Consider the following 24,617-nt stretch of genomic DNA (forward strand, 5'->3'; position numbering starts at 1 on the left):
ACCACTGCTCATTTGCTATCTTTATCAAATAATAAATGTCACCTTTTTAAAGTTATTTTTAAAGTTATGTTATTATTACTGACAGAGGGAGAGACAGCAAGAGAGGGAACACAAGCAGGGGGAGAGGGAGAGGCAGAAGCACACTCCCTGCTATGCAGAGAGCCAGATGCAGAGCTCCATCCCAGGACCGTGGGATCCTGACCTGAGCCAAAGGCAGATAACTAACCCAGAGAGCCACCAAGGTGCCCCAGCAAATATAATCTTTAAAAAAGGAAAAAAAAAATGGGGCGCCTGGGTGACTCAGTGGGTTAAAGCATCTGCCTTCAGCTCAGGTCATGATCCCAGGGTCCTGGGATCAAGCCCCACATCGAGCTCTCTGCTCAGTGGGGAGCCTGCTTCCTCCCCTCTCTCTGCCTGCCTCTCTGCCTACTTGTGATCTCTGTCAAATAAATACATAAAATCTTCTAAAAAATAAAAAAGAAAACAAAACAAAACAAAACAAAAAAAGAAACACAACAGCTTGTGCCTGTCCCCAGCGCTGCCATGGCCAGTGCCGATGGCCTTTCTCCTTCGCCCACCTGCCCAGCCCCCCTACCCGGCCCTGGGCCAGGGCCAGAATGGAGGCAGGTTGCTCTGGCTGCAGGCAGCTTTGTGCTGCTGGAGGCAGGTAAGGCTGCCTCTTACTCAGAGGAGCTCCTGGCCCAAGGCTGAGGAGGGAGCTCCCGAGGGCACCGTCAGACCTCCTCTCAGTGGCACCCCAGCCGGCTCCATTTTGTGCGGTGAGCTGGGTGGGAGACCCTGGCCTAGACCCCATTCCAAACCCGGGGCCCTTAGCAAGGCTGGTGCACAGAGTCAGGGTGGGGGTGTGGGGGCTCCCAACAGCTAGCAAGGGCATAGCAGGGCCGGGTATCTTTGCCCCAGTACCCTGGGTGGGTAGATGCCCGACAGGTGTTGCATGCTGGTCAAGGAGTAGGGTGATGCACGCCACGGTGGGCCGCAGCTCGCCACGGTGGGCAGCAGCGCACCCGGGTAGGACTGACAGTCAGCCCACGGGGGTGGTGGGGCTAGGGCCAGCCTGCGAACCTGCCTGGGTAGGAACGGAGGTGCCCGGGAGGAAGGAGTATATTTGGTCTCCCCGCAGTCTGGTTTATACGTAAAGAATGCAGCCATCTGGCGGCTTGTGGTCCCTGGACTTGCCTCAAAGGTTGAAGTTAGGTAATGATCAGACCCCTTTTTATTTATTTATTTAATTAAAAAAAATTTTTTAAAAAGATTATTTATTTATTTGACATACAGAGATTACAAGTAGGCAGAGAGCCAGGCAGAGAGAGAGGGGGAAGCAGGCTCCTTGCTGAGCAGAGAGCCCAATGTAGGGCTCTACCCCAGGACCCTGTGATCATGACCTGAGCTGAAAGCAGAGGCTTTAACCCACTGAGCCACCCAGGTGCCCCCAGACCCCTTTTTAGGAAGGTGTTTCTGAACACCACTGACAACACGGTTCTCACAGTATTTCATGACAACCAATGGTGATAGCGCTAGGACAGATGCTTCTCTACTAGGCACAGCTGCACACTACATGGGAGGAAGCCACTATGTGATTCAGCCTCATGATGACAATGAGCACAGCATGAATGATCCTGAAGACACAAATGGTTCAAAAGACAGTTTCAGAGAACACAATATCTATCTTCCAACTGCAAATGTAGCAAGGATAATGAAAAATGTCATACCTCAAAGGGGAAAGATTGTAAAATGCCGAGGACTGTGTTCAAGAATGAGTAAGTGAGCTCATCAGCTTTGTAACATCTGAAGCAAATGAAAGATGCCATCAAGAGAAACAGAGGACAATCAAGGGAGAAGATATTCTTCTTGCCATGCTGACCTCAGGCTGTGACAGTTATGTTGAACTTCTTAAAATTATCCTTTCAGAAATTCAGAGAGGCTATGAAAGGAGAGAAAGGAGTTGGTGCAAGAGTCATAGCTACAGATGGACTAAGTGCAGAACTTACAGAGGGTCAACAACTAAATGTAACGTTTATACAATGTCATATTTCTGGTGTTCAACAAATTCAGTTTTCAGGGTCTGAAGAAATGGTGGCATGGGGTGGAGAGAAGCTTAAGTCTTTATGATTCTGGAAACAGACATTAGATGGAAGTGACTGGAGAAAGAGGGCTCTTTGTACATTAAATAGCTGTAATGTAGCTTCCTAATGCTTGACTGAGGCTTTATTCTGACTTGAGATGCTTTTTCATGAATGATTTTAAAGAAAAATTTGGATTTTAAAGGTATTAAAATATTTTTGTTTCACATGAGTTTGTTGCTCTGTAGGACTCCTATATACATTATACATTGCAATTTATTACGGTCAGAGATTTGTAGAAAGTTTCTTATTTTCATTGAAGCATGTTATTTTTGTAATTCAAGTCAACAGCTGAGTTAATTTATGGTATTTGCCATTTTGATAAAATATAAGGGTAGAGTGAAAAGAAAGAAAGACTCCAAGCAAAAGAAACTCAGGAGAAAGAAGTTTCCATCTGAAATGTGATGGTTTCTGCATATCGCTCTGTACACCTACTGTCTGTACGAATGTAAGACGGGGAATATGAACACTATAGGGAAGGAATCTAGCAAAGAGCAACAAGCCAATAAAAGCAGTTAACATTAGGTGTATGCCAACAAATTGATCTCAGTGCCCAAGACACACCAAAGGACACGCTGTATCACTGGTGTTTTCTTCTGGTCTGAGAACAGTAATGCAGACTAGAAACCTAATTATGAAAATACAGTGGATACAAATGAAGTTAAATCACCTATAGTTTCTATAGTTTCTATTGAGGCTGCTTTTAGGTAAGAAGACTTGATCAAAGGAATGGAGAAAGGGCCCCCAGCACCCTTATGGCTGAATACAGACAGGCCCATTAGGGGACCCACCTCAAAGTAACCATGAGCCCTGACCAACCACCGAGCTACTGAAGATGGGGTACAGTGACCAGAAAAGGGAAAATTGGATAAGCTCCCATAACCCTCACCTTCCCCCTTTAAACACAGCCCCCACCACTGTCTCCTTACAGACAGCCTCTCCTCTGCTGTCCTGCCTGCTGCTCTCTTGCAGTGTATTCAGTAAACTTCTAATACCTTTGTTCTGCCTCAGGTGAATTCTTCTCAGGGCCCACTTGACTGGCTTCCACCCATTCATGGACCCACATTTGGGGTCCCCATCTGATTCTCAGAGATACCACATTTAGACACCACAGTTTCCATGTGCTGTAATACCTACTGTATTTTTTTTTAATTTAAATGTCTATTTTTATTTAAAGATTTATATTTTAGAAGGAGGAGGGGAGGGCCAGAAGTAGAGGGAGAGAATCTCAAAGAGACTCCCCACTGAGCAGGGAACCAGAAGCGGGTCTCATTCTAGGATCTGGAGATCATGACCTGAACTGAAATCAACAGTCCAGTGCGTGACTGACTGAGCCACCCAGGCAAACCTCTAGTGTATTCTACCTAGAACATCTTTTTCATATTCTTTTTTAAAAAATATTTTATTTATTTATTGGTTAGAGAGAGAGAGAGAGAGCACACAAGCAGGCGGAGTGGCAGGCAGAGGCAGAGAGAGAAGCAGACTCCCTGCTGAGCAAGGAGCCCTATGGGGGACTCGATCCCAGCACCCTGCGCTCATGATCTGAGCTAAAGGCAGCGGCTTAACTGACTGATCCACCCAGGCTTCCCATCTTTTTCACATTCTAAAGGGGAAGACTCAACAATCTCCTCCCCCAACTTCTTTAATCTGAGAAACTTCGAAGTTATTCTGGACCCTATATCCATCATTTCACTTGTGCATTTTCTTACTCCTGGGCTACACAGACCTGGTAAAGCATCCAGACAGACCCTAAATGAGAAATGTTTTCCCTCCCTGATAAACCAGGGCCAGACCTCATCAGCAATGGGAATCTTAGACACCACACACCTTCCCCTCTGGATATGCCACCAAGGGAATATTTTCAATACTTGCAGGACTTTAATTCAAAGTGACAACTGCTGATGGCCTACTGGAGCCAGGTTGGAAAAAAGACAGAGAAAGGAGGTAGGGGAGAGAGGGGCTATCTGGGATATAGGGGAGTAGTGTTCTAAAGACCTAGCCTATGGTATCACTTCAGAAAATGAATACTTCATTCAAGAACGCATGCACCAGAAACTTCAGAACTAGAGCAATCAACATTTGCAATTTCTTTTTTTTTTTTTTTTAAGGTTATTTATTTATTTATTTGACAGACAGAGATTACAAGCAGGCAGAGAGGCAGGCAGGGAGAGAGGAGGAAGCAGGTTCTCTGCGGAGCAGAGAGCCCAATGTGGGGCTCTATCCCAGGACTCTGGGATCATGACCTGAGCCAAAAGCAGAGGCTTTAGCCCACTGAGCCACCCAGGTGCCCCAACATTTGCAATTTCTAAATGCAAGGAACTTCAGGAGAAAAACATGACTAGACTTCTGACTTGGGATGCCAGGCTTACCTGAGAACTGGCCATTTCTTTCACTTCATCCTGTAGATTTTTTTTCTCATAAGGGATTTGTAGAGAAGTCACAGCTCCATCAGGAAAAAATGCCCCTCAAGCCACCAATACAAACTCTTCACCTGTAAACTGCTCGCCTGAAGACAAGACCCTGAAATGCAGATAGACCCAACATCCTAGTGCTTTGTGTCAGGAACTGTTCAGAAACTTGGAGTTCCTACTTGAACACCAGTCCCTGAATTTTCCTTCTCTAATTCCAGGGGGGTTCCCCTCCCAAAATGCCCAGAGAGACAGAGAGCGCATAGGCACCATGTGCTGCATGGACCTGACCCTCCCAGCCTCACATAGCAGAGACCATGTTGCCTCTCCATGAGCCAAAGCCTGCTCTCGCTCTCATAAAATAACCTGAAGCCTCATGCTTACCTCTGGCCTCACTGAGAATCACCTGGAGCCCTTAATTAATGTAACAGGATTGTTTCCACCCAAACTGACCAACAGAATCTGAGGGGGAGGCCAACAGAGAAGATCCTTTTTGAAACTCCACACGTGATCCTATTGGGAAGTAATTGGGGAGGTGACCAGGCCAAGCACATTAACCAAGGCTGTGGTGGTGACAGATGAAGATCCATGCCTTCACTGATCAGAGTTTCTGGAGACACATTCTCCCTCTTTCTGCTACACAGAGACACCTTACAGGCAGAGCTTTTCCTTACAAATGCAAAAGTCTTCCAAAAGTAAACACAGGATTTCAGAGCCTTTCCTTTATCTGCCTTTTACTTAAAATAACCAGCCTAAAATAATGCTTATGCCACACACATTTTAGGGTGACAAATTGTTCCCCTTCAGTCGGTAAGTGTTTCTTTTCATAAGTAACTGCCACACATTCTGAAGTGAATGTCCTTTTTACACTCCCATCAGGGATATGAGAATTCTAATTCCTCAACATTCTCACTGAAAATTGGTGTTATCCTTTTTCTTTTAGCCATTCCAGGAAATACTGAATGGTGTCTCACTGTAAAAGATGAAGTGGTCTTTCTATAGTGGTCCTCGTGACTGAAATGGGAAACCACATAATAGAACCAAGTGGAACAACAATCAACATGGCTAGGGGAGCCTGGGTGGCTCAGTGGGTTAAGCCTCCACTTTCGGCTCAGGTCATGATCTGGGGGTTCTGGGATCAAGCCCCAAATTGGGCTCTCTGCTCAGCAGGGAGCCTTCTTCCCCCTCTTTCTGCCTGCTTCTCTGCCTACTTCTCATTTCTGTCAAATAATAAATAAAATCTAAAAAAAAAAAAAATCACATGGCTGCATTCATGCTTCAGCGAGACTCCATTTCAAAACTTAAGGGGAACATACACCTGGTGAGTACTGGGGGAGGTACAGAACTGTGGAATCACTATATTTGACATCTGAAACTGAAAACATGTTATGTTAACTAATTGGAATCAAAATAAATTATTTAAAAAGATGGAAACCCTGAGTGGCTAAGTTGGATAGGCAGCTGACTCTTGATGGGGCTGAGGTCAGGATCTCAGGGTTAGATGGAACCCCGGGATTGGCTCTGTCCCCAGTGTGGAGGGTACTTAAAATTCTCTCTTTGCCACTCCCCTCCCCCAACACTACCAGTAACAAGTGTACTCTCTCTCTCAAAAGAATTTTTTTCTAAAGATTTTATTTATTTATTTGACAGAGAGAGACAAAGCAAGAGATGTAACACGAGCAGGGGGAGTGGGAGAAGGAGAAGCAGTCTTCCCACAGAGCAGGGAGCCCAATGCAGGGCTTGATCCCAGGACCCTGGGATCATGACCTTAGCTGAAGGCAGACACTTAACGACTGAGCTACCCAGGCACCCCATCTCATAAGAATTCTTAGAAAACAATTGTTCTATGTTAAGAGTACAAAATAAATCCTAGAATTAAGTTGTCATAAACCAAAAAGAAAAAATTAAAAAGTTACTGTACAAGGACTGTGTATGTCAAAAAGTTAGCATTAAGAACACTAGGGGACGGGGCACCTGGGTGGCTCAGTGGGTTAAAGCCTCTGCCTTCAGCTCAGGCATGATCTCAGGGTCCTGGGATCAAGCCCCACATCGGGCTCTCTGCTGGGCAGGAAACCTGCTTCCCTTCCTCTCTCTCTGCCTGCCTCTCTGCCTACCTGTGATCTCTGTCTGTCAAATAAATGAATAAAATTAAAAAAAAAAAAAAAAAAAAGAACACTAGGGGACGCCTGGATGGCTCAGTGGGTTAAAGCCTCTGCCTTTGGCTCAGGTCATGATCCCAGGGTCCTAGAATTGAGCCCCAAGGGGGCTCTCTGCTCAGTGAGGAGCCTGCTTCCTCTCTTCTCTCTCTGCCTGCCTCTCTCCCTACTTGTGATCTCTGTCTGCCAAATAAATAAATAAATAAAATCTTAAAAAAAAAAAAAAAAAAAAGAACAGTAGGAAGGAAAAAGTGAACTGACTCTTGAATACCGTGCTTTCAGTTTGCAGTGGGAGAAACAAGGCACCTGATTGGGCAGACCTCTCTTGGTAAATAACATGGCAAGTGATGACACCAGGGAAATGTATTGTTACTTGGTTTGAGTTTCACCATAAACTCAGTTTGGTGAGGACTAGGCATCTTCTGGTTATAATAGGTCACACAATCTGAGAGGCTTTGCAGTTCTCCTTCTGTGCTTGGGTAGCAGCAGTTGTTTTCTGACTAGCAATGGGAATAGGTGTTTCTGAATTATCTCCCAACTTGCAGCCCTATAGATTTCCCATTTAAAAAAAAAAAATCAGGGGCGCCTGGGTGGCTCAGTGGGTTGAGTCGCTGCCTTCGGCTCAGGTCATGATCTCAGGGTCCTGGGATCGAGTCCCGCATCGGGCTCTCTGCTCAGCAGGGAGCCTGCTTCCCTCTCTCTCTCTCTCTCTCTGCCTGCCTCTCCATCTACTTGTGATTTTTCTCTGTCAAATAAATAAATAAAATCTTTTAAAAAAATCACTAGGAATTCAGTTATGAATCTACTAAAAGGAAGGTAATTTTCTTTTGTAATATTGCATGGCCACAACGCTGTGGGAGGCCCTGGTAAGGCTTGAGATGAGAACCAAACCAGGCCCTGACTTGTGCTTCCTTTAAAGGCTGAATAGCCAAACAAAAGGCTTAGGTTGATAAAGTCAAGTAGCACTGAGAAAGGGTCTGTGCTACGTGTTGGGTGCTCGCCTATGTGACTTCCCACACATTTGCTAGTCAGATGGAGACGATTTGGCCCGGGTCAGAAATTCTTGGCTGGTCCTTGCTGTCCTTTCACAAGCTGTAGACTACACCACTGTAAGACTGTGCTGTGCTTACACCAACTAGGTCTTGAGTGGCCTTGAAGTCAGTACATCTGGCGCTAGAAGATCTGCTATTGATATTTAGGAAATAGATAATGGGAAAGCTTGAAGGATTTTCTGTGCTTGTTGCAAACTCTTTAGTAATCAGCTAAAAATAGATACTTTTCTTATGATTGTTTCTGTTAGTTATATAATGCCTCACAGCCTTGAATAAAATTGGCACTATTGGACATCCTCCTTGGTGCTCCTCTTGCCCCCATCTGTCTCTTAATTTCTTTTCACCATCCTCTTACCGTCACGGTCCTGGTCAATTTGTTGCACCGGCCACGACAAGTGGCACCCAAACAGGGACCTGAGAACATTCAGGAGGTGCGCACTTATAGGTAAGTAGTTACCAAATTCAGGTAAGAGGAGCCCGGTTTTTCAGGGCCACAACAAGAGTAGAATAACATGGGGCAAGGTCAATCAGTGGAATAAACTTTCTTTTTGACAGCATTGCAGGCCCTAATGAAAAAGCAGGGGTCAAAAGTTACTAAACAAACCTTGCTGTAGTTCTTTGACACTGTGTCAGTGTTATGTTCATGGTTCCCAAAGGAAGGAACTGTAAATTTAGATGCATGGCAAAAGTTAGGGCAAGAAATTAAAAATCAGCTTAAACTCCAAGGCCCCTCTACCTGCCCTGAAGGAACTATGAGTATATGGGAAGAAATTCAAGAGGCACTAGATCCTCAACATTCTTTTGAATTAGTGTCCATTGCCTCCCAAGAGTGTACTTATGATGTGGTGGCAAAGGGTCAAGAAGACCCCTACAAGCTTTCTGAAGATCCTATTCTTTTATCCTCTCAGGAACTTAGAGAGAGTGTAACAGGATCTTGCCCTGTCTCACAACAAATAAAAAGACAGGAAGCATCTTCAGTTAGGATGCTACTACCTCCACCTCAGACTGATGGAGATGAAGATGAACCAAATGTTTTCTTTAATTTGACACCTCCTGGTCCTCTGCGCTCAATGTCCCAGGGTAGCTTATATGATAGGGGACCTAAGGAGAAAAATTTAGTACAAGCAATTCCTACAGGTATACAAACCTTAGTGGCTAATCATATGCAAACTCAACCTATGATTCATTTGAACTTCAAAAGAGAGAAGGAGGTTTCATAAGTGGCTTCCCTCTTATGCAACATCCGCAATCGGGGCTACCTTATAAAGATGGTGAACCTATGCCTAAGAGCATGTTTCCTCTTAATAACTATCCAGATATATATTCTAACCAACTTCCTGAAGGAGCCAGGCCTTTGATAAATAACTCCACTCCAACAATCTTTACAACAATCCCAGCAAGCTGGTGAAGATACCTCTGCCTTTTCAGCTTATCAGGTGACACAACTTGCTGATGGTCAGAGGGCATATAATAGTGTTAATTTTAAGGTATTAAAAGAGATTAAGATGGCCACCTCACAATATGGGCCTACGACTCCATATACACTATCCCTATTGGATAGTGTAGGATTAGAGGCTCTCTGCCCAGGAGATTGGAAGGTTATAGCTCAGGCCTGTCTTTCTGGAGGAAATTATCTCCTTTGGAAGACTGAATTTTTCGAAAGGGCAGATGAGATGACTGTATGTAATCGCCACACCAACATTCCTATTTCTTCTGAAATGTTATCAGGGAACGGGGAATATGCAGAAATACAAATGCAGGGCGCCTGGGTGGCTCAGTGGGTTAAGCCGCGGCCTTCAGCTCAGGTCATGATCTCGGGGTCCCAGGATCGAGTCCCACATCAGGCTCTCTGCTCAGCAGGGAGCCTGCTTCCTCCTCTCTCTCTCTCTGCCTGCCTCTCTGCCTACTTGTGATCTCTGTCTGTCAAATAAATAAATAAAATCTTTAAAAAAAAAAAAAAAAGAAATACAAATGCAGATTGATTACTCTGAAATAGCCTATCAACAGATTTCTCAGTGTGCTTTAAAAGCCTGGAAACAGCTGCCTTCATCAGGAGTACGCACTGAGGAACTATCAAAAATCAGACAGGGACCTGATGAAACTTATCAAGATTTTGTGGCAAGGTTACTTAAAGCAGTAGGAAGAATAGTTATTGACGGTGAGGTAGGTACTATAATAGTCCAACAGTTAGCTTTTGAAAATGCTAATGCCACCTGCCAAGCAGCCATCCGCCCTTGGAAAAAGACAGGAACCTTAAAAGATTACATTCGTTTATGTGCTGAAATTGGCTCTTCCTATATTCAAGGAGTCACTTTAGCGGCTGCCTTAAAGGGAGTCACTCCACAAGAGAAGCAAAAGCAGATGATGAGGGGAAAAATTAAACAAAAGTGATTATGCTTTCAATGTGGCCAGCCAGGACATTTTAAGGTTCAATGTCCACAATTAACAGGGGCCACCACAACTATGGGAAAGAAATCCCTTCCTTCTTCCTTATGTCCTAAGTGTCAGAGAGGATTTCACTGGGCTAATGAATGCCGTTCTCGACGAGATAAATTTGGCAATATAATTCCAGGAAACTTGGGGCGCCTGGGTGGCTCAGTGGGTTAAGCCGCTGCCTTCGGCTCGGGTCGTGATCTCGGGGTCCTGGGATCGAGTCCCGCATCGGGCTCTCTGCTCAGCAGGGAGCCTGCTTCCTTCTCTCTCTGCCTGCCTCTCTGCCTACTTGTGATCTCTCTCTGTCAAATAAATAAATAAAATCTTTAAAAAAAAAAAAAATTCCAGGAAACTTGAAGCGGGGCTTGCTGCAACCCCAACAAACAATAGCAGCCATGATTCCACAGTCGCTTGCATCAGAGCAAACACCTCTGACCTCCCTGGCATCGACAAGTTACACCGCGGTACCCCCTCCAGCGCAGGACTAGATTTGGCCCGATACTCCTGTTTATATGGAGGCAGGTGAGCCCCCTAAGGCAATTACTACAGGGGTATGGGGACCCTTGCCTAAAGGAACTTGGGGTCTATTATTAGGAAGATCTAGCTGGACCATGAAAGGTTTGATTGTTCATCCTGGAGTCATAGATGAAGATTATATGGGAGAAATCAAGATTATAGTCACCTTAAAAGAAGGAATTTTACAGTTACAGTCCCATATGCCTATTGCATAGTTGATTATTATGCCTCGAACTGAGATAAATAATCCTGCTATTAAAGGTAGAAGAGGTACTAAAGGCTTTGGTTCAACGGACATTTGCTGGACTCAATTGATTTCCTCTGACAAGCCTTATATGACTTTAATGATACAGGGTCATACTTTCATAGGGCTTATTGATACTGGAGCAGATATCTCAGTTATTGCTAAACAATATTGGCCTCATAATTGGCCCTTGACTGACTCAGACGTCCCAATTAAGGGAGTGGGACAGGCCCAATTTCCTGTTTTTAAATTGGTCCACATCAGAAGGCCATGAAGGAACTTTTCAGCCTTTTGTTTTAGACACAGATTTCAGTTTATGGGGAAGAGATGTTTTGACTGATATGGGTGTTGTCCTTAATATGGCCCCTATTTCTATACCCCAACAATCCACTGTGGTGATGGCTTTGATGCAAAAAATGGGATATAACCCAGGTAAGGATTGGGGAAAAATTTGCAAGGAAATCCCCTTCCTGTCTCGATTAATGTTCAAACCTCTAGGGCAAGACTGGTGAGTTTTCCTAAGGGCCACTGAAGAACCCCTATGCACTGCCTATTGTACGGAAACATAATGACCCTGTATGGGTGGATCAGTGGCCCTTGCCTAAGGAAAAGTTAGAGGCAGCAGCAATTTTAACAAATGAACAGCTGCTTTTGGGTCATTTAACAGAGTCACATAGTCCATGGGATACTCCTATTTTTGTCATAAAAAAGAAATCAGGAAAATGGAGATTATTACAAGATTTAAGAGCTGTTAATGCTACTATGAAACAGATGGGAGCCCTTCAACCTGGTCTTCTGTCTCTCTCAGCCATTCCTTTACAATATAAAATGATTATATTGGATTTAAAAGATTGCTTTTTCACTATACCATTAGCTCCACAAGATTGTGAAAGATTTGCTTTTTCTATTCCTAGTATAAATCATAGGGAGCCTGCTAAAAGGTTTCAATGGAGAGTATTGCCTCAAGGTATGGCTAATAGTCCTACCTTATGCCAAGAATTTGTAGCACGAGCCAGAACTCATTTTCATGCATGCTTTGAGTCTGCAGCGTACTGTATTCATTACATGGACGATATCCTTTTGGCGCCAGAATCTGAGGAACTCCTACAAAAGGCCTTTTCATTTCTCATTGCGCAACTACAATATAATCTGGTAGTAGTTCCAGAGAAAGTGCAGAAGATGGCGCCATTTGAATACCTAGGTTTTATCATAGACAATAAAAAAATTCGACCTCAAAAAAAACTATTCTAACACAGCCATTAAAAACCTTAAATGATTATCAAAAACTTATGGGAAATATTAATTGGATAAGACCCTTTCTGCACATCATGGCAAATGAATTACCCCCCCCTTTTTAAAAGATTTATTTATTTATTTGACAGGCAGAGATCACAAGTAGGTTAAGAGGCAGGCAGAGAGAGAGGAGGAAGTAGGCTCCCCGCTGAGCAGAGAGCCCAATGTGGGGCTTGATCCCAGGACCCTGGGATCATGACCTGAGCCGAAGGCAGAGGCTTTAGCCCACTGAGCCACCCAGGCGCCCCTAAAATCCCTTTTGACACCCTGAAGGAAAATAGTGCACCACTGTCTGCACAGGTACTTTCTGAAGAAGCAAAAAGGGCTTTACAACTTGTAAACGATAAATTGTCCCAAGCTCATGTTAATCAGTATGACCCAACCTTACCAATTTATTTAATAATGCTTATGCCTTCATCACTGCCTACAGCAGTTATTTGGCAACCTCAAGGACCTCTGGAATGAATACACCTAGCTTTGCATCAATTACATGTTATTAATGAATATGTTGAACTTTTATCCTTATTAATATCCAGAAGCCACCAACGCATCATTCATATTACTGGCAAAGAGCCTGATTTCCTTTTATTGCCAATGTTAAGTGCTGACAAGGTACAAACATTGTTTAGTAATAACCTCAGTTGGCAGATAGCCTTATCCTGTTTTCCTGGACAAATTAAATACCATCTGCCAGCAGATAAACTGCTTCAATTCTGATCTACTACACCTGTATTTAATACTGAAGCCATTGTTACTGAACCGTTAGCAAACGCTATAAGCATTTTTGTTGATGCAGATAAAACTGGTCATATAGGCATTTATAAAGATTCCCCTTTTTCTGATACAACCTATCAAAACTATTACCCCACCAAATCCATTCAGCGAGCTGAGCTAAAAGCTGTACAAATAGCTTTACAAATGTTTCCTGAACCATGCAACCTTTATACAGATAGTCATTATGTAGCTCGTGCTGCTCCTTTTCTATCTCATGCTTATATTCTTACTAATGATGAAGAATTGTATCATTTATTTACAGGTATTCAACAGCTTTTAAGAACTAGAAGAAATCCTACTATTATATCCCACATACGAGCCCACACTAACTTACCAGGCCCTTTAGCTAAGGGCAATGCTATTGCAGACTCAATCACACATGTTTATTTGTTGTCCATTACTAATTTACAAAAAGCTGAAAAAATTTACGCCTCTTTTCATCAAAACGCTGCTGCACTACGATGACAGTTCCATATAACTCGAGAAGAGGCAAGACAGATTGTTAAGCGATGTCCTGCCTGCCCTATTCATCATCCTCAAATTACATATGCAGTTAATCCAAGAGGCTTAATGCCCAATCATTTATGGCAAATGGATGTAACTATTTTTCCCCCATTCGGGCGACTCAAATATATTCATGTTTCTATTGATATATTCTCTGGGTGTCTTTGTGCCAACACCCATTCTGGGGAAGCATTCACCGATGTTCAAAATCATCTCTTTTCAGCTTTCTCTCAGATGGGCACACCTAAGGCCATCAAAACCGACAATGGAGCTGCATATGCATCACAAGCATTTGCTCAATGTTGACTCACTTTTCAAATCAAACACACCATGGGCATTCCTTATAATTCTCAGGGACAAGCCATTATTGAACGTGCTAATAGCACTTTAAAATCTTATCTCAAAAAATTAAAAGAGGGGGAGATACCAAAGGGAAAAGTGAAATATTCTCCTCATATGCATCTAAATTTAACACTTTATGTTTTAAATTTTTTTTTTAAAGATTTTCTTTATTTATTTGTCAGAGAGAGAGGGAGAGAGAGCGAGCACAGGCAGACAGAGAGGCAGGCAGAGGCAGAGGGAGAAGCAGGCTCCCTGCCGAGCAAGGAGCCCGATGTGGGACTCGATCCCAGGACGCTGGGATCATGACCTGAGCCGAAGGCAGCTGCTTAACCAACTGAGCCACCCAGGCGTCCCTATGTTTTAAATTTTTTAAACGTTGATGACATTGGCCGCACGGCTGCTGAGCGTTTCTGGTATCCTGATTTTTCCCCGCTTCCTTATGCCCGATGGAAAGACCCAGTTTCAGGCATATGGCGTGGCCTGGATCCAGTTCTTGGTAAAGGGCGAAGGTTTGTTTGTATCTTCCCACAGGATGAGGATATCCCGCGGTGGCTCCCAGAAAGATGGTGCCGACTCCTCGCCTCTACGATGGAGAATTGCTACGCTGGCCTTGAACTGATGAAATCAGAGGAGACAAAGGAGATGTCTGCCCCCTCTTTGAGCGGGACAGATGAGGGATCTCATTAATCAGGCTATAGACCTGACTAAGCAGGCTCAGCCAAATGAGGCTATCTTGGCTGTCCTGTATGCTTTATTAGCTTTAGTTAACTTGCTTGTGGCTCAAGCTACTCAATATTGGGCTTATTTGCCTGATCTGCCAACTGTGCAGCCTGTGACTTGGGACAACCCTACTCCCAGAGTCCACACTAATGTTACGATCACTTCATAGATATCAATGCTGAAGGAACTGAAGATGCAGAACATTATATCAACTGGACAGGAACAGCTGCTCAAGTGCCCATATGCTTTCAAATTCCCACTAATGACAAACCATTATTTAGTGGTGCATGTTGGTTAAACAGACCCCCCCATATTGTGTCCTTTATGAGAAAGGCTGATCATACTGGCTCCATGATTCAGCAATTAGAAAAATGGGATATATATGAAGTCACAGAAGATGATGTATCTGACTTCCCTAAATTAGGCACGCGCCCTCCAGGGCACCCCCTCTGTCCTGAGATCTTTAATTTCTCTCTTCCAGGACCCATTTGGAAAGAATGTATTTGAGAAAAGCCACAGGTTATCTCTCCAAATGGAGTGCCAAGCTTTTTGATTACTGACTGGTCTAAATCTGATCGAGATCAACATGAGATGCATCTTACATGCCCTCCTGATCGTCGAATGTCCAGAATATATTTTCTTTCTTTTTTTTTTTTAAAGATTTTATTTATTTATTTGACAGAGAGAAATCACAAATAGATGGAGAGGCAGGCAGAGAGAGAGAGAGAGGGAAGCAGGCTCCCTGCTGAGCAGAGAGCCCAACACAGGACTCGATCCCAGGACCCTGAGATCATGACCTGAGCCGAAGGCAGCAGCTTAACCCACTGAGCCACCCAGGCACCCCCAGAATATATTTTCATAACATCTCCCTTCCCGGAGGATTTTTTGCTACTGAAGGAATGTATCATGCTGAACTGTGGAAGCTTACGGCTGCTATGGGACAAACAGCTGTTGTGATTGGAGAAAACAGTTTTGCTCAGGTCATTTGGTTTAACTTCTCTACAAAGGCCTTTGTCCCTAGGCCATTTGAATTGGTGGTGGGATCAGGAACTGTGATGCCCCATTCTTATTGGGGAATTCAGGGACAACATGTTATGTATAATGTTCATTGTGAAGACTGTATATTAACAAACTGTGTACCTGTTACTTTACCTACTAGAGGCACAGGACCGGTAATGGTATTTCTAGTCATGCAACCCCCTTATGTACTCTTACCCATAGATGTGGAAGGACCTTGGTATGCTAATTATGGATATCAGTTAGCCTTAGAATTACAAGCTCAAGTGCATAGAACTAAACGTTTTTTAGGATTACTAATAGCAGGCATCTCTGCCATGGTAGCCTTAATTGCTACTGCTAATATCTCTTCTGTTGCCTTATCACAAAGCGTTCATACTGCTAAACACGTTAATTCATTAGCTCAAAATGTTTCTTATGCTTTAGCCACCCAAGACCATATAGACCAAAATATTTTAAGCCTCCTTGATGGGTTAGAAGCTGTGGAATTTCTGGGATCACAGCTGTCTATTCTTAGGACCCAAATGTCTTTAATGTGCCATGGAGGGTTTCAACATATTTGTGTAACTTCCCTACAGGCACAAAATTATTCCTGGGATATGGTAAAACATCATTTACAGGGAGTTTGGTACCATAGTAATGTAAGTTTGGATCTCTTGGATCTGCAGAGACATATAACAGTCATCAGTCATTCTCAATTTGATATGGATAACCCTGCTAATGTTATTTCCCAGTTCCTTGAAGGATTGCAGGGATTTAATCCTGGCATCTACTACGTCATTCATTTTGGATTTCCATTGCAATCTTTGGGCTCCTGATAACACTGTTAATACTGTGGTACATTTTATCAGTCCGTGCAAAACAGCAACACCTTAATATACAAGCTAAGATGCATTTTATTGATCTTAAAGCAAAAAAGGGGGAGATGTGGGAGGACACGGTAAGGCTTGAGATGAGAACCAAACCAGGCCCTGACTTGTGCCTCCTTTAAAGGCTGAATAGCCAAACAAAAGGCTTAGGTCGATAAAGTCGAGTAGCTCTGGGAAAGGGTCTCTGCTATGTGTTGGGCGCTCACTTACGTGACTTCCCACATGTTTGTTAGTCAGATGGAGATGATTTGGTCGGGGTCAGAAATTCTTGACTGGTCCTTGCTGTCCTTGCACAAGCTATAGACTACACCACTGTAAGACTGTGCTGTGCTTACACAAACTAGGTCTTGAGTGGCCTTGAAGTCAGCACATCTGGTGCTAGAAGATCTGCTATTGATGTTTAGGAAATAGATAATGGGAAAGCTTGAAGGATTTTCTGTGCTTGTTGCAAACTCTTTAGTAATCAGCTAAAAATAGATACTTTTCTTATGATTGTTTCTGTTAGCTGTAGAATGCCTCACAGCCTTGAATAAAATTGGCACTATTGGACATTGGTGCTCCTCCTGCCCCCATCTCTTTGTCTCTTAATTTCTTTTCACCATCCTCTTACCCTCACGGTCCTGGTCGATTTGTCACGCTAGCCGTGACACAACGCACTTTAGAGTCAGGAGAAGCACAAATTGCAAGTCTATGGCACAGAAGAAACTGCCTTTTAAAATTAAAAAAAAAATTAAGATTTTATTTATTTATTTGACAGAGAGAGAGATCACAAGTAGGCAGAGAGGCAGGCACGGTTGGGGAAGGGGAAGCGGGCTCCCCGCTGAGCAGAGAGCCTGATGCGGGGCTCAATCCCAGGATCCTGAGATCATGAGCTGAAGGCAGAGGCCTAACCCACTGAGCCACCCAGGCACCCCTAAAATTTTAAATCCTTCACAATGTAACCCATTGAAATGATGCATTCTTGCAGTAAGATTCTGAATGAATCCAAACACAAAACGACATTAGTTCCACTCAGTAGACAGCGGCAGATTCAGCTTCAGCATCCAGCAGCCATCCCAAAGGGATTCCCATTCAGGACACCAATAATTTAGGTGTTCCATCAGGGGAAGTGTAGAAGAATCAGCCACTTAACATACCGAGCACTTCGAATTTAGGCAGAATAACTACAGAGAAAACCGTGACGTGAAATATAGTAAGATCACTCTAATTAGCATATTCATTCAGAGCTAAAATATATAATGGCATAAAAATTAAGAATAGTCACCAAAACTTTCTGAACTTGGGAAGAATGAGGAAGGGAGAAAAATAAGTATTTCTATTTGTGTGCAAAGGTATATTTTGGGCAACAGCTACAAGTCAGGCAATATAAAACAAAAAAATTTCTTAAATGTTCAAACCATAAGATACTTTTAAGAGGGGCACCTGGGTGGCTCAGTGGGTTAAAGCCTCTGCCTTCGGCTCAGGTCATGGTCCCAGGGTTCTGGGATTGAGCCCCGCATCGGGCTCTCTGTTTGGCGGGGGGCCTGCTTCCTCCCCTCTCTCTCTCTGCCTGCCTCTCTGACTACTTGTGATCTCTGTCTGTCAAATAAATAAACAAAAAATATTTAAAAAAAAAGATACTTTTAAGATTCTTCCTTATATTCCGCTTAGTTAACATATGAAGTAATATTTGATTTAGGTGTACAACAGTGATTATACAATTCCATATAACATTCTATGCCTATCACAGGGGCAGTCCTTAATCCCCATCATTTACTTAATGCATCCACTAACCCACGTCCACTCTGGCAACCATCAGGTTGTTTTCTCAAGTTAAGAATTTGTTTCTTGGTATGCCTGGGTGGCTCAATCATTGAGCATCTGTCTTCAGCTCATGTCCTGATTGTAGGGTTCCAGGATCAAGCCTCAAATCCTGCTCCATGGTCAACAGAGAGCCTACTTCTCCCTCTCCACTCCCACTCCTTTCGTTGCCTCTCTCACTGTCTCTCTGTAAATATAATAAAATTGTTTTAAAAAAGTTTATTTCATGCATTGCCTCTCCCTTTCTCTTTTCTTTCCCATTGCTCACTTGTTTTGTTTTCTGAATTCCAAACATGAGTGAAATGATACAATACTTGTCTTTCTCTGAATTATTTCACTTGGAAGAATACACCCTAGCTCTATCCATGTTGTGGCAAATGGCAAGATTTCATCCCTTTTAGGGTTATAAATATGCCTTTAGATTTCTATCTTTCTTCTTTATTCATTGAGGAATCAATGAACACTTGGGCTGGACTGTCTCAAGCACATATACTCACTGCCTCTCACTGTTGAACTGCTTCACCAACAAATCCATGCCATGCAAAGACCCAAAATACAGAACTACACTCATTATGGTGCTGAGAAAAGGGAGGAAAGTCCTGCACAGCAGGGAAGCAAATTCTTTGAAGATCACCCAACCACACTGGATCTGACCTTGACTGGGGTGATCTCCCTGGGAAACAAGGACTTGGGAGCAACCACAACATGTGTCTTGCAGATCCTGCCTATTCCTCTGTCCAGAAGGCTTCTTCATCTTAAACATCTATTCTACCCTGTGACATCTTAAAGCTGCCCACCTGATTGCATCATCCAATACCATCCTCCATCCCTTGTCACGGATCTAGGCAGGGAAAGTAGTGTTATCACTGACATCCAGCAGCATTAGTCCTCAGGAAGACACAGTAGATCAATCAAATCATTAGGATAAAGCAGGACTTCCCTACTCCTGAGAAACCCACATTAGCCAGTTCATTCCCCCCATTACATGTATTCATCAGATGACACCAGCAAGAGATCCTTGTCTTTGCAGTGACTAAAGGGAGTCACCTCTGGGTCACTCCCCACATGGGAAAGAGTTCCTCATATTTCCTTTTAATAGGTCTTGCCTTTCTCTTGAAGGATGGTGCCTTCCTCAAATTTTACTTAGATTCACATCCCACATCCCCATGCTAAATGTCTTAATACCCATCAGGTTTCCATCTGTCTAATCTCAATGAAGCATTTTCTGAGGACACACAGGCAAAAAAGAATGGTTGTGGTGCCTATGTAGCTGGAAAGAAAAATGAGCGTGAATACAACTGGAGATCTGGAGATAGGTAGGTCATAAACAAGTAGAAGTTATTTTTCTACATCTAGGGAGTCCCTTGGGAAACTATGGACACTTCTTATACTCTACATGCTAATTCTTCATCTTGAATATTTTCTGTCTCTTCCCTGGGCTACCACATCACTCCTATTGGGATAGATTTCTCTTTCTTATGGGATATCTATGACACACATAGGATGGTCATATGTGCATGTGTACCTCATAGACACATAGCATGGTCATATGCGCATGTGTACCTCATAGACACATCAAGATACCACTCAGTGTAGGACATGGGGCATAGGCTTTCATTTGCATCCATGGTGCCATGCTAGAGAGTCCCAAGTCTAAGTCCAGAATATGCATTTCCACTAAAACAGATTTAGGGAAGCTCTGGAGGAGGGGGAGTCTTCTCTAAGGGACATGGGAGGGAAAGCATTGGGAGAAAGAGAGATGGTGGCTCATACGAACGGAGTGCAGATGTCATATGAGATGTTCCACTTGACAATGACACTTGCACTTGACACTCTGCAGTGTGGTGACTGGGGAATGTCCTCTTGAGAATGGCTCCTGTCAGTGCAAGGACTTTCAAAAATGTTGGCTACACAATTTTTGACTACAAAATCGATGCCAAGTAGCAGTATCATGGAGTGTGTGAGCTAAAATACCAATACCTCTATGTTACATACCTCGGTAATACGCCCATGGTTAATATCATTGTATTCACAAAGAGGAGAAAATCACAGCATAGACTAAGGGAAAAATAATTACATATCCCTTAAACCTTCAGACAACTTAAATCTTCAGAGAAAACGGATTCCTAGGTATATTGTTTTACTCCAGTATCATATAGGTGATTGATTCAATTAGCTCCCTATAATCTTTAATGAGATAAATGAACACTAGACGTAGGATAACACATCATTCATGACACACCATACCTAGATGTTAAAACACACTAGGTTTTATTAATGAAAATATATCAAGTTCACACAAACACTAAGTTATGCATTTCAAATCCACTCTCTTGTCTCCATTCAAAATACAGAACACACATGTGCAAAAGCATTCAAGTGTTTTCAGAAGGATATGGAGTACCTATTTCCAAAAATTTCAGGGCTGAGGTACATTCCTCAGAAATGTGTATGTTCAATGGTATGGCATTGTAAAGAAGAGTTAGCTACCCTCCTGCAGTCATCTGTCAGGGTTTCCTCATTTAACCACATCAAGTCATACTCTCTAATGATTGCAATTAGGAAGATGCATTCATAGTTTACTGAACGGCTACCTTTTTTTCCTTAAAGAACTATCAGGAAAGCCTCATATTTCTAATATTGAGAAAGTTCTTTAGTTTCAATACAAGCAGAAGTGTGTGCTCCGAACACCTATTCCGTGGATCTTACATCAATGTTATAACCGTAAGAACCATCTCCACTGAGATGTACTTCATGTTTTATTTCATACAGTCATCTTCCATGGAAAATTAGGTATGCATGAGTCCCACTTAATGGAGGAGGACATCTAATATCTTTGATGTAGCAATGATCAACCACGTGGTCTTACACAATCACAAGGAAAGGAGGAATTTTCTGGAGTGATTTCAGAGGAAATACATTAATACTGTTAGTCACAAATCTCAAATAGGGTTAATGTAAAAAATTTAAAAATACTGAAATCCTCATATATATGAAAAAGTCAATCCACTAAATCTGTTGAAACAGAATACCACATACATTTTCTAAGTGTTTAAATTTGATTTTTCCTTATAATCACTATTTTCATAGAGAGTAATGTTTGAATAGAGTGAATAATGTATTTCATTGGCTTGATTTCTTTAACATTCATTGGCATCTGATGTTCAATTAAATAGTTTTCTAAACATTGCTAATTTTCTATTGACTTTCCTTAATGCACCCCCTGGTGTGTGCTCCAATGTATAAGAAAATGAAAATCTTTGCATATTCACGATGTTCCAAGGGTTTGAATCTACTATGCATTTTGAGATATTGAGTAAGCACTGAATTCCAGTTACAGGCTTGGCCACATTCTTTACATTTCACACTTTCATTCCTGTATGAAAACAAGATGTTTAGAAAGTTGGGAGTCCCACTGAGAGGTCAGACCCATTCTTAGTATTTTTACACTTACTCTCCTTTTTAAAATCTCTCATATGGAGTAAGGAGGGAGCAGTCCTTAGGCACTCTCTCACATTCATTACATCTGTAATTTTCTCTGCCAGGTGAATTCTGTGACATGCAGTAAGGGTTGTGTGTCTGCTAGAGTTTTGGCCACTTTATTCATCCGGTGTCTTTCCAGTATGAATTCTCTGTTTAGAAGGTGTGCATGCTGGACAAAGGCCTTGCCACACTGGTTGTATTTTTGAAGTTATCATCCAATATGAATTCTCTCATAGGCATGAATGGATAAGCACTCCTTAACTAATTTTTCTCACATTCTTTTTTTATTTCTTTCTTAAAGATTTTATTTACTTATTTGACAGAAAGATGGAGAGAGAGCACAAGTGGTGAGGAGGGTCAGGCAGTGGGAGAGGGAAAAGCATGCTGCCTGCTGAGCAGGGAGCCCGATGCAGAGCTCAATCCCAGGACCCTGGGATCATAACCTGAGCCTAAGGGAGCGCCCTAACCGACTGGGCCATACAGGTGCCCCTCTTACTACATTCTGTACACTGGTGAGCTTTCTATCTAATATGGATATTATGATGTTTAATGAGGATGGAGTGCCTGTAAAGGCCTAACACCATTCTTGATGTTGGTAAGGTTTCTCTCCAGGATGAATCCTGTGATGCTGAATCAGGGCTAAGCTGTCCTTAAAGGCCTTGCCACATTCATGACTTGTTAAGGTTTCTCTCCACTATGAGTTCTGTGATGTCGAATAAGGCCTGAGCTCTGGTTAAAGCTCTTGCCACATTCATTACATTGGTAAGGTTTCTCTCCAGTATGAATTCTGTGATGTCATATAAGGGTTGAGCTGTGGATAAAGGCCTTGCCACATTATTGACATTGGTAAGGTTTCTCTGCAGTATGAATTCTGTGATGTCGAGTAAGGTCTGAGCTGTGGTTAAAGGCCTTGCCACATTCTTGACATTGGTAAGATTTCTTTCCATTATGAATTCCCTGATTTTGAGTAATCCTCGAGCACCAGTTAACAGCCTTGCCACATTCTTGGTATTTACAGTGTTTCATTCTGCTATGGGTTCTGCTATGTTGACTGAGGTGTGAGTGTACATTAAAGGCCTTGCCACATTCCTGATGTCAGTAAGGTTTCACTCCAGTATGAATTCTGTGATGTCGAGTAAGGTGTGAAAGGCAGTTAAAGGCCTTGCCACATTCTTGACATTGGTAAGGTTTCTCTCCAGTAAGAATTCTGTGATGTTCAATAGAAGTTGAGCTCTCCTTTAAGGTCTTGCCACATTCTTGACATTGGTAAGGTTTCTCTCCAGTATGAATTCTGTGATGTTGAATAAGGCTTGAGCTCTGGTTAAAGCTCCTGCCACATTTCTGACATTGGTAAGGTGTCTCTCCAGTATGAATACTGTAATGTTCAATAAGAGTTGAGCTGTCCTTTAAGGTATTGTCACATTCTTGACATTGGTGAGGTTTCTCGCCAGTGTGAATTCTATGATGTTGAGTAAGGGTTGACCTGTCACAAAAGGCCTTGCCACATTCTTGACATTCATAAGTTTTTTTGGCCTTATGAATTCCCTGATGTTCAGTAAGCCCTGAGCTCAAATTAAAGGACTTGCCACATTCTTGGTATTTATAGGGTTTCTCTGTACTATGAATTTTGCAATGTTGAGTGAGGTGAGAGTGCATATTAAAATCCTTCTCACATTCTTGACATTGGTAAGGTTTCTCTCCAGTATGAATTCTGTGATGTTGAGTAACGTGTGAAGGGTGTTTAACCCACTGAGCCACCCAGGTGCCCAGGTGTGAAGGGTGTTTAAAGGCCTTGCCATATTCTTGACACTGGTAAGGGTTTTTTCCACAATGAATTCTGTGTTGTTGAGTAAGTTCTGAGAATGATTTAAAGGCTTTGGCACATTCATTACAGTTGTAATTTTTCCCTGCAATATGAATTCATTTATCTCTATTAAGACTTGAGTGATCATTAAAAGCCTTGCCACATTCTTGAGATTTGTAAGGTTTCTCTCCAGAATAGATCTGCAAATGACCATTTATTGATGAACAGTTCTTAGAGGTTTGACCACCTTCTTCACATTTGTATACTTTTTCTCCAGTATGCATTCGCTGATGTTGAGATAGTGTTGAGTGGCAGTCAAAGGATTTACCACATTCCTTAAAGAGGTAAGTTTCCTCTCCATGAAGGACTATCTCATTGATGTTTAGGCTTGATGACTGACTAAACATGGTCCCTGGTTTACTGGATTTGAATGGGCTTTTTCCCTCATGAATTCTCTGATGATCACCAACACTGGAGGACTGGTTACAAGTTTTCCCACATTCATTATTTTTATGAAGACTGTCTCCTGAAGGGACTATACTGAGGTTAGAGCTTGGATGAAAGTCTTCCCCACATTTATCACATTCATAATGGCTCTCTGCAAACCTAGCCCTGACACATCAGTGAACACTGGAGCCTTGGTTCAATGTTTTCTGAGATTTAGTACATTGAGCAATTATGTCTCCAGTGGAAAGCCTCTGGTCATTCTGGAGGGTTGACTCCTCAGTGAAACCCCTCTCAAATGGATCCCACTGAGCACTTTGTTCATTTCTAAATCTCTGATATTAGGTCAGGCTAGTCCTATCTTCCAAATGGCTCAAATCATTATTCTCAGCATGGACTAGGCTACTTTCCAGATGTTCCAAATGATTTGTCCACAAATAGCTATGTTTGAATATCTGATTGGAGCTTGGGCTGACAGAGACCCACTGCTCTGCAGAAACAGTTGACTTGAAAAGGAAGATTTTCCACAGCGGTTTATATCCTTCACCATTTGGGGCATGAGATTCTCATTAAGGGAAATTGCCTTGGTTTGTGTGTATCGCCCAGAATTTCTTTGA

At 42.7% G+C, this 24,617-nt stretch overlaps 2 pseudogenes; one reads left to right on the forward strand and one right to left on the reverse strand.

Moving 5' to 3' along the window:
- The first annotated feature begins 1,513 nt into the window (after positions 1-1,513).
- LOC122913323 lies at positions 1,514-2,130 on the forward strand (annotated as a pseudogene).
- A 20,300-nt stretch (positions 2,131-22,430) lies between these two features.
- On the reverse strand, positions 22,431-23,963 carry LOC122913324 (annotated as a pseudogene).
- Between the last annotated feature and the right edge of the window lie 654 nt (positions 23,964-24,617).

Source organism: Neovison vison, chromosome 7 (assembly GCF_020171115.1).
Source record: "Neovison vison isolate M4711 chromosome 7, ASM_NN_V1, whole genome shotgun sequence".
Lineage (NCBI taxonomy): Eukaryota > Metazoa > Chordata > Mammalia > Carnivora > Mustelidae > Neogale > Neogale vison.